The sequence below is a fragment of the Vidua chalybeata genome, chromosome 2 (genome assembly GCF_026979565.1).
Source record: "Vidua chalybeata isolate OUT-0048 chromosome 2, bVidCha1 merged haplotype, whole genome shotgun sequence".
Taxonomy (NCBI): domain Eukaryota; kingdom Metazoa; phylum Chordata; class Aves; order Passeriformes; family Viduidae; genus Vidua; species Vidua chalybeata.
Genome location: NC_071531.1, coordinates 28,485,216 through 28,496,083, shown reverse-complemented (window position 1 = coordinate 28,496,083; position 10,868 = coordinate 28,485,216). Strand labels below are relative to the sequence as shown.

General features: G+C 37.3%; 1 long non-coding RNA gene across 1 annotated transcript in view; it reads left to right on the top strand.

Annotated features, from left to right (window-relative positions):
- Positions 1-1,958: 1,958 nt before the first annotated feature.
- Positions 1,959-10,868, top strand: part of LOC128784824 (uncharacterized) — a 35,338-nt gene continuing 26,428 nt past the window's right edge. The window contains exon 1 of the long non-coding RNA XR_008429635.1: positions 1,959-2,099. This is a non-coding gene — a long non-coding RNA (uncharacterized LOC128784824). The remainder of the gene's footprint in view (positions 2,100-10,868) is intronic.

Sequence of the window (10,868 nt, the reverse complement as noted above, 5' to 3'; positions counted from 1 at the left end):
TCAATTGGAAAAGGTAGTATGATCATATATAACACATATTTGCACCAGAATATATTCATGTAAAAGAGGCTAAATCAGGGTTCAGAGGCGTTTCTTAACTCTCAAGTACTAGCTCTTGCAGCCGCAGGAAACTTAATTTAAAGATAACTCTTCTGGGAGTTATTTTACACTCCTTCTTATTTCTGGCATCAGAAGTTACACATGAATCTTGAACCTGCTGCATTGCAGTGCAGGATGCTATTGCTAGAATTGTTGAGAACTTTAAGTGTATAGATGCACATTAGCTGAGAAAGGGGTGTGTGTGTTTATGTGTGTGTGTGAATGAGGAAAGCATCTTGAGTCTACAGTGTCAAGAAGTTTGTACTGTTACCCCTTAAGCTAAGTATTTTAGGGATGGTTTGGGATGGAAACTGCTCAGTTTGGAATTTTTTTGTAATGTAAGACCACAGACTCAACCTCTTCTTCACCTACTTTTCCATTTTCTTGTCTTTGACTGGTTCAATCTGTGTCTCTTGGTGTTGGCAGTGTCAGTGTGAGTTTGGCCTGCTCCCTGAAGTCTACTAATGTTTTCCCAAGAGATAAAAATAAGAGAAGGGTAATGACAATTTTTTGTCACTTTGCATCCTAAATGGAATTTTATGGGACAAAGAGAAGAGACTTCTGTGGCCCAAAGGGATTTCCTCTGCTGAATACCAAACACCTTCTACAAACAACAGAAATGTGAGAGATTCTCAAAATAAAAGGTCACAGGGATTTTCTGTAATAGAAAGGCTTTAACAACAGGGTGTTGTTACCAGCTGCCCTTCCAGTGAATCAGGGAAAATCTTGGTGAAGGACTTCCTCAATATGTTTTTCTGTAATTCAAGGAGCTACTAATTTGAGGGATAGTCATTGGAGTTGTCAGAGTTTGAGTCAGGGACCATGATGTACATTTAGGAGCAGCCCTGAATACAGGGAAGGGAAATGAAAAAGGATTCACAGCAGAAAGGGAGATGACCATTCTACCTGGACAGCTTGGTGACAGCCTGTACAGACTTGCTCTGCTGAGGTAACATCCATGTGAGGTACAGAGGAAGAGCATTTGTTTGATTTCTGTGAAGAGCCCAGCTTCCTTATGAGAAGGGCAGGGGAAGAGTATGGCTGGCTAATGATTTCAGACTGCCTGAGGCAGTGAGTGGCCTGGCAGCTGTAGAGAAAAGCAACTCTTTCTCTGCCCACCCACCATTTGAAGTCATGTTATAAACAGTTCTTTATGACCAAATTTGGCTTGGAACACAATCAAGGATGACCAAGACAGGTCAAAAGGTGTTGTGACCATCCTTGCACCTCGCTAGGTATCCACAGAAATGGGAGCTGCCTACTTCTGTGGTTGGAAAGAAACAAGACTAACAGTTCAGTCAGGGCTACCACCCACTCCAGAAGTTTGTGTGCCTTGAGGGGTTACTAGCACACATGGATTTAGAATAATATCAAGTATTTCAGCATGTGGAGAACATACTGAGTTCTCCACATTCTCTTCTGTCCTTTCTCCACTACCCCTGGCTTCTAGCAGTCATCCACATATGGCCATCGCCTCTGTCTTCCCCCACCCACTCCTCTCCCTTGGACTCACAAGCTCCATTTCTTCACTCTGGTCATAATTGCTTTATTTCTTTTCTGATCTGAGTACAGAAAAGCATAGGAAGAGAGACAGCACTTGAACCCCATCCATTTTCAGAACAAAGAATCTGACTTTGAGATATGAAGAAACTGGAGCAAAGGGCCCCTCTCCCCCCACAGAGGGTCAGGGGAGGGGGATGTGGCACATTTGTCTGTGCTTAGGACATATCATGAACACAGTGAGGTCTGTTGGTCAGTCCAATAATATTAAAAGACAATGATAACTAATAGGGACTTTGAATATTCAGTGGTATGAGAGTAACCTTGCCTTTTTATGTGTCCTTCCATAGATAAAAAGAAGCAAAATTGTTGGGATGGCTAGGATTTCAAAATATTACTTCATAATAAGCACAAAACACATCTTAAAGCACATATTATGGGTCCAGAAGAACACATCTTTCAGTCTTGAAGAAGTATTTAAACTACCCTGGCAGATGAAGGTAAGAAAACATTAATTTCAGCTAGTCTTTCTTTGATACATGCCAATGAGTACAGAAATGCGAAAATGAAACAACTTGAGAATGTGTAGTTCAAATTATATATGAAAATCATCCATTCAAAGTGTGGATTTAATCATTTTTGTCTTAGTCAGCTCATTCTTTCAATCACCCATTTCCCATTCCAGGTTACAATACTTACACTGTAGTGTAGATTACTATAATTAACAGGTTAAATGCATGAAAACAGTTTTTTCCCCTTGATGTGCCTTTGGATCTTTTATTTTTGCAAGCAGTTATACTGTAGAGTCACTTCCTATGAAAGAGAAACTACTGCCATGGGGTTTCTTAATGCTGCTTATGTTCTTTTCTTTCCCTCCAGTAATAACAGTAAGAAATTATTGTCTGTAAATAAAATAATATAATGGAGAGCACATATCAGGAGAAGTATGTTAAAAGCTGCATGTATAACATCCATAGGTACAGACCACTTATATTGATGAAGTAGCCAATGTTGGATTTTATTAAGATGCAATGAGAAACTTTCTAATCTCATTGTATAGAGCAGTCCTTTTCTGATCCAAATGAACCCCTTCAGTTAGCATGCAATATAATTCCACAGAATAAGAAAGAAAATAGTCTATAAATGTCTTTTGTGCTGTGATATTTACAGCAAGTTTCAACATTGTTCTTACTTTGTTTTCTCCACCAACAATTCTGTGTGGCATATCCGTAGATTTATTTATTTTTTAATCATATGTCCTGCTGGTTATAACATAACTTAATGTACCAGCTGCAATTAACAGACTGTCAAAGGATCAACTAACAAGTGCTGATAAGCTTCATTTAACTAATTTGAGGAGTGGAAGTTTGATTTTCTTTTTTTTTTTCCAGGAAGGTAGCTTGTTTCCTTATTTCCTGTCAAGTGAGCCAACTCCTGTGACCTGTAGTTAAAAGGGCCCTTTGTAATTAAGGCAGTGAGCCTCCAAGTGAACAGTTCTCACAGTAGGAGGGGGAGCAGGGGGAAGAAGAAGAAGAAAAAAGCAACAAGAAAAAAAAAGAGGATGCATGACACTGCTTAACTAACTAATCGGAGCTGAGCCAATCCATTTTCCTGCAGGCCACTCAGTGTAGCGTGCGCACGCAGAATCTCACCCTTCATTGGCTTCATGTCCATTTTATGGACCAGCGAGTCTATTAAGATCTTGGTGAGTGGCCCTATCCGAGGGCAGGGCTCTCTCTCCGCCTACCCATAGACTACCAGAAACTGATCAGCCGTGTTATATCAATAACGTTCTCACACCAGGTTGTGTAAATTGATCTTTTACAATTTCTCTCGGTGACAGTCTCTGTAACCAACAAGATAAATCATTCCTCCTGTGGCTTTTTTATTGATTGCTGAGACCTGTATAAAAATTACACTGCTCAAGCTGTGAAGTGAACATCCTCATAAAAGAAGACCTTCTATTTACAACCAAAATACGTTTGGTGCAGATCAAGCACAGATAGTAAATACCATCCCAACACTATAAGAGACCAGAATTAACTGAGATTCAAAGCACCAACAAAGTAACCCGCATAAACTTTTAAATGCGAATGGTGCACAACAACACCAAGAAAAACAAAAAAAAACCAAACTTGCAGGGTTATAAACTCTTGCTGAGGTAAAGGCAGTTGTAATAGCAAACCATCTGTTAAAAACAATGATGCAGAAGAAGCACAGCAACACAATCAGCCAGCTTTTTTTTTCTTTTCTTTTCTTTTTTTTTTTTTTTGCAATTGCTTGTACAAACACTAACACAAATTGCTTTTTGATATCCTTTTAGCATCCAAGCAAATATATATTTTTTTTAATGGAACTGTAATGTTTGAAGGCTTCTTACCTTTTCAGAAAAGAAATGATCTTCAACTTTGGAAGATCTGGCAGCTGTAATATCATTCTAGGGAAATTGATTTAAGCTGCTGTATAGTATTGGCTTTACTGTTTTATTAAAGTAAATAGTCTAATGATGTCTAACATAGGCAATCAAATGCATTTACAGTTTTTAGGCAGCATCAACTCTATAATGATTATATTCCTTCTATTTCATTCCATAATTTAAATTCTGGTAAAATAGTCTCTAATTTCCGTTGCTTTAATTATTTAAAACTTATGCTAATATTGTTTAGAGACAGTTTACAAGAGTGTCTTTTGAAACAGGTGGACTTAAACAGAGCAAAATTGTTAAATGTTAAATCATCAAGCATGATGAAAGAATTAGCAAGTGATTCAGAGGGCTGAAAACCAGATATGAAATACAAATTTCATTGTCTTACTGACTCAGTCTGTATTTTTTGGATAGGACACTTGTGAGCCAATACTTCAATTTATCCACCTGTAAAAAGTTATTACAGTATCTAGAGGAAATGTGTCATTTCTGTACCATGCTAAGTGAAATCAGTAGAGATACACCTAAGCTAGCCTTGTTCTCTGGGAAATTGTGAAGTTTAAATTAGTATTTGCAAAGTACTCTGAAAGACTTGATGGTGAGACTCAAAAATTATTCAAAAATGCAAGCTTTTGTTATTATGATTCTCTGACAAAAAAAAATGAAGGATGCATTCAAGTATTTCATGTTATCAGAAAACTGTGCAGCCATGATTAGTGCTACCAAGGAGAACACTGTACCAGGTAGTCTCTCAAAATTAAGAATGTTGTTAAAAGCATAGTTACCATGAGGTCCTAAAAGTTATTCTTTTTTTCTGTTGAAATCAAAACCTGTGGTTGATCTAAATACTTGTGATGCTGGAGAAAAGATAGAATTTTTTCTTTTTTTTAGATTGTGCACGTGTAACTAGACATTACATGTTTAGAACTGCTAAGTACTCAACTATGCTAAATTATTTTAAATGGCAAAACCATATGCTGTTTTTGCTGTTTAGAAATTGGTTGGTCAAAGAAACTTCAGAATAAAAATGTGCCTCGATCTGAAAATTCAGAGTATGAAAATAATTAACTTTTTGCTAGCACTATAAAACTCTACATAAATGACAGAAGCACTTCTTTATTTGCTTGCTGAGTAAGGTGATTTCCCCACTTAAATGAAAAGAAAGAAGGGAAGGAGTGTGTTGGACAAGGCGGGGTTGTAATAAATATGGTTAAGACTGGACTCTTCTTAGACTTCAGAATAAATTTTGCTGGTATTGTCCATTCACTTCTCTATTCTTCTTCAAAAGATATTGTCAAAGGGAGAGGGTTAAAACACTTTTTATTAGAAAAACTTGATTGGGAGAAGCCAGTTCAAGACTCAGAACCCAGACAAAGGGCCAGTGTGAACAAAGTGTGAGGATAGTGAAAGTAGTAAAATATAAAACTTATGTTTAAAGAACATATTTTGTCTGTATTTTGGAATACTTTGTCAAAATATGTGAATTATCCAAACCAGATTCTTCTGATTCATCTTTTCATTATTAGCTTTATTGATATGCTTCCCTTTGCATCTTAGTAGTGAACTGATGATGACAATACCAGTATTCTGGGGCATTGAGGGGTTTAGTTTGCTTCCTTTAGGCAAGAATGCAAAATAACTGGAGTTAATTTCTAGCAGCATCCTCTTGATTTCTCTTAATCCTGGACTGTGATGACTCTTCAAGCATCTCATTGGAAGCAATTGTGGGAAAAAGGCCATTCCCTTTTCAGCTGCTCTTCCAAACTCTAATGAGTTAACAATTGAAATACAGAAAGTTGCTTCAGAGGTCAGGAGAGTATATTCTACACAATGGTCACAGCATTTGAAACCATGACAGCACTATAAATTGACAAACTAAAGCAGAGCACTTGGTGGTCTGAAGTGGAGAAAAGAACATCAGCCAAGAGCAGTAAAAGACGAGCCATGAAACCACACAGAAAAAAAATGAGTGATTTTTTTCAGATCACCTTGTTAGAATTTAGTGTATCAGAGGTCAGATGAGTAGAACAATAATAAGGTCCAAGGTTGAATACCAGTGGGGAAGCTTAACCCAGGAGCTCCAGGTCAACCATAAGTGAATGAGGTAGAACAGTGAAACAGTAGTCACTCGGGAAGGGAACGCACAAAAGTCAGTGGGTTAAGGGGAGGAGCCCGACAGTTATCAATTAGACTAAGAGAAAGCCCAGGCTCGAGCACCTGGGATAGAAAAATAATCCCAGTGTGATGAAAGGAGATTTTCTCCTGTGCACAGCTCTTGTTCCTTGGTTTTCAGGTTTTGAGAAATTTGAAATGTGTAAAGCTAAAGATCTTAAATCTGTAACAGATAAGAAAACACTGGCCAGCTGGATGCATGTTTTATGTGTGTATGACAATGTTTTCATCCCACGCTGGACAGTCTGCTTGAGATAGAGGCACAAAAGTAAATTTCTTTTAAAAATATGAGCAAACATATACACACACAGGCAAATACAGATATGCACACATGTACACCACTGTGAAGGGGGTGTTTTTCAACTTCTTATTTTCTTCAGAAAAGTATAATTCACACCAATTTTATTTTTAACTTATGAGGAGGAATTTCTTTAGATTTGTGAAGAAAATTGCTTCAAGTGATAAGTATGGAATATTTAAGTGACATTTTACAATGTAAAATGTATATATATATATGGTTATGCAACTTCCTCTTCCGATGAACACGCATCACCTAATTTAGTAGGAATTTTGCCACTGATTTCATTGGAGCTAGAAAAGGCTCAAAATAAAGCAGATCATGTCTGATATCCCATAGTTCAGAGTACATTGAATATATGCAAGTAAAGCTAGCCATAACTATCCACTAATATGAACACGTTTTTCTGTTATACAGATTTCCATTTATGATTTTTATAAGATATGAACAACTGTGGTATTACCTTTGTGCATGTCTGTGGGAGTGGAGTGGGGGTGAGAGAGTAGTGTGTGCGTGTGTCTATACAACAGAAGTTTTTTGTGATGTCTACACTATGTATCTGAAATATTATTCAGTCCCCATGAGCAATCTGTGGTAAAAGGGCAAGGACGTATATTGGCAGCTAGACTCAAACTCTAAACATACTTTGTTTGCAACCTACTACCCTATTTTTCTACTGGTCTATTCTTAACCTCACATTTCTGAGGAATTATATAATTCTGTATGGCTACTAAAACCAGCAAAATTCTTACAGGCAGAATAAGTCTCACCAGCTGTAGTAAAGCACACAGTATCCCCACTATCCTCTGGTGTGTACATGTTACTTTTTGGATTACAGAAGACCCATTGTCAAGGTATTGTGATAACTTTTCAAACTCCTTCCCTTTTGCTACTCCAAAACAATTGTACTAATACAGATAAAGCAGAGGCTGACTGCTAAGCACACAGGTACAGTGCTCCACAGTCAGTGCCTTCCCATATGCACCAAAGATGAAGAGATTACGTTGCCAAGTGGCTTCTTTCTGCTTTAAACAGGATGAGTTTTCTGAGATGAAAGCTTCTCCTACAAAGACTGAAACAGAGAAGTCCAGGGACCGAGAATACTCAACTTTTTTTCAAGAGATTGCCAACAGTGACCCCTGAAATCTAACAGGAGAGCAAAAAATTATGGTCTTAAAGAAGCTGAAAAAGTTTAGGAAAGGAACGTGGACTGTAGTTTTCAAGCTCATGGCTGGTTATTATGCTTGTTTGGAAAAAAACGGTGAATAAGAAGCTATGACTTTACTGCATATGATAAAAGAAAAAGGGTATAACTTCTTCAAGAGTTCATTTCAAGATATGATTTGTCTAAAGGAAAAGATACTTGATATAATTCTCTCTAAACAGTTATTTTGCTGATGTCGTTAGACAGCTAGGTTTGCATCCTGGAAATTATGGGAGGTCATGCCAGATATGAGCAGGGGAATCAAGAAAAAGGGGATTAGAATGTCTCTTGTTTTAAGAGTAGAGATCCTCTATAAAATAGTGTGCAGAAGCATGGGTGGCAATAACATTTGTGTGCAACAGGGGAAGTTGGATTAACTAGTATTAGGATTTAGTATGCTTTTCTTAGGGGAAGGTTTGTTGCTTTAACTTCACACAAGAGTCAAAGTTCTACACTATTCAGTTTAATGAATATTTTTTCTTTCTTACAGAAAAGTTTCAAACTCAAACTGATAACACTCCTCTGGGGTGCTACTCACAAGAAGACATGTCATTGCAGTGTTCCCAAATAGTGTTGTATTTACCCTCATGAGTCTCCAAAAACACTGTGTATGTGTTAAAGCTCATGTTTTTAATATTTTTATACTGCAAATAGCTCAAGGAAAAAAACAAATAAATGAACATTTAGCAGAAGTAGTTTCACTAACTGACTCTAATAATCCATTGTTAGAGTAAACTGAGGTAATAATCATAGGTTCACCAGCTGCAATATGAAACAAATCATAGTTGCCTACTAGACAGATGGATAGAGTTTTCTGAACCTATATACCACAGTAATGGGGAAGGATTTGGCTCTAGCTCAGCTGAAATTTCCTCCAGGCTCCATCACCTGTACTAGCTAGAGCTCCATTGATGTAACGGAGATTCTAAATCATGTGTTGACACCTATGCTGTAAGCACCTAAATTTGAGTGCTTCAATTCATAGATATCTAGAGAGTATAAATATAATTTATATCCACCCATCATTAGGTAACTAGGTAGGCTAGTTGGAATAGCTGTAAAATCATCTGCATCTGAACTGGAACCACACACTCCCCTGGTAGTCAGTAAGAAGGAATAATCATTTGCACAGTGAGATTCATCTCCATCCACAGTAGATGCCTGAAATAAGTCAGATAAGTTACACCATAAAAGCTGTATTGTTTTGCACTGAAGATAACAGAAAACTAGTCCAGGTAAAGATACCTACATAAGCAGAGCAAATGACTCCTTCATTCATATGCAGTCAGAGACATTTAAAGATTGGAAAAGATAATGAAGTGGTTTTTAGAACTGTTGGTGAGGGTGATCTCCCACAGGAGGAGGATGCCACTGATACCCCTGACATCTGAACTTTAACTAGTAGGTGGTGGATATCTATCTGCCAGAGATGCTGACAAGAACAACATCATGAAGTACTTATAAGCTAAGCCAAGAAGATGAGAAATGTAATGTGATGGGGAAAGGAAACGCTAGAAGGATTCAAGGCAGTGATTCCATGAGCTTGGGAAATGGTTATTGTGGTTTATTTTCAACAGATACAAGGAGGAAACAACAGCAGCTGTCAGTGCCTGAAAGGGAAAAAAAATGCAGTTCTCCAGATAAAAGTTAAGGTGAGTTGTAAGTAGTGGAAATTGAGAGAAGGATACATCTTAGATATGCATTGCAGAGTTGGCAAAATAAAGATATGGCCTGTGAATTCACCCTTACTGACTGTAGGCTGCCCCTGTGGTTGTGGGAGTCCCAACCACAATAAATGGCAGATGTAACACTTCAGCTCCCCATCCCCCAGCATATTTAGATTCTGCTGGTTTAAAATGGATCTTCAGCAGTTAAAATGTCAATAGACTCTTATCAGAGGCATGTTATTAGCTGTAACTCATTTTCCTGTACAGTTAGAAAAAATGTATAAATCGGTTATACAGATTTATCAGTCTGTTAGACAGAAAGACAAACTCTGGTCATCTTAAGAGGTACTCCTCTTAGCACATTTTTCCCAGTTGAATGAAGACCAAAATGATTGATCACATCTTTGTTAAGGATTGCAGCAGGGGACACTGGGAAACTGTGGGAGTCACAGTTCATTGAAGTAAATCACATGTACTCTCTTGTGTTAGTGCAGAATGGCAGAGGGAACAGATGACCAGCGTGATCCAGTCTGTCTAATTTCATAGAACCAGTGAATCCTTGACTAAGGGGCCTACAGGGCTCTGATTGTGAAAAGGAAGGAACTAAAAGATCACAGTTTAAAAACCTTCAGTATAGAAAATATGCAAAGTTCTCAGTAGAGAAGAAAGATAAATAGAAATGTTATAATTTGTCATGGAGGCTACAATTCCCTCTCCTCACCCATCACAGAGAAATTAAATTCAAATGAAAGACTGCAGAGTTTTCAAAGATTTTGCAAAACTGGTGATACTGGTAAAATCAGCACCTAGTGTGGTGTTTTAAATAGTGCTTTTTATTCAAAGTCGATATTCTTTTGTGACAGTGCAGGATCAAGCTGACACAATAAGAATTCTATCGGAAATAAAATTAATGGCATCACCACTAAATTGTTTCTGAATTCAGTATATAAAATGTCTAGCAAGTGGGCAGCCAGAAGTGGAAGCATTACCTATTCCTTTTCAAAAAGGGGCAAAAATATATCCTTAGAAAGTTCAGTTCACTCTGGTGAGGGGGTGGAATGATTTTCACCCTTTTCTCATCAACTAGAATGCTTTTCACAGCCAAAAAAATCACAAGGTACAGTTAGATACAAGACTACTTCTGTAGGAAAATGTGTTCATGTTAAAAATGAATAGAAATTATAGCAACAGAATAAAACGAAACTTGCAAGCCCAGAGAAATAAAACAACTTGTTATTTATGATAAACAACAGGGGATTGTTGTAGGTCTGAAGCAATCAAAAGAATTTTGCACCACAAAGAAAATCTGAACAAAAATAATAATAATACTTAGAATTCAGACTTTTCATTTATTGAATTGTTTCTGTACAACAAGCTTTACAGAATAACACAATACATTCTAATGCTCTGGAATTATTAATGAAACAACCTAGTTGTAAAAGAATGTAGAGCTCTACAGAAGAGAGAGCTGTTATTTTGTTGGTTCACATGCTTCTTACTCAC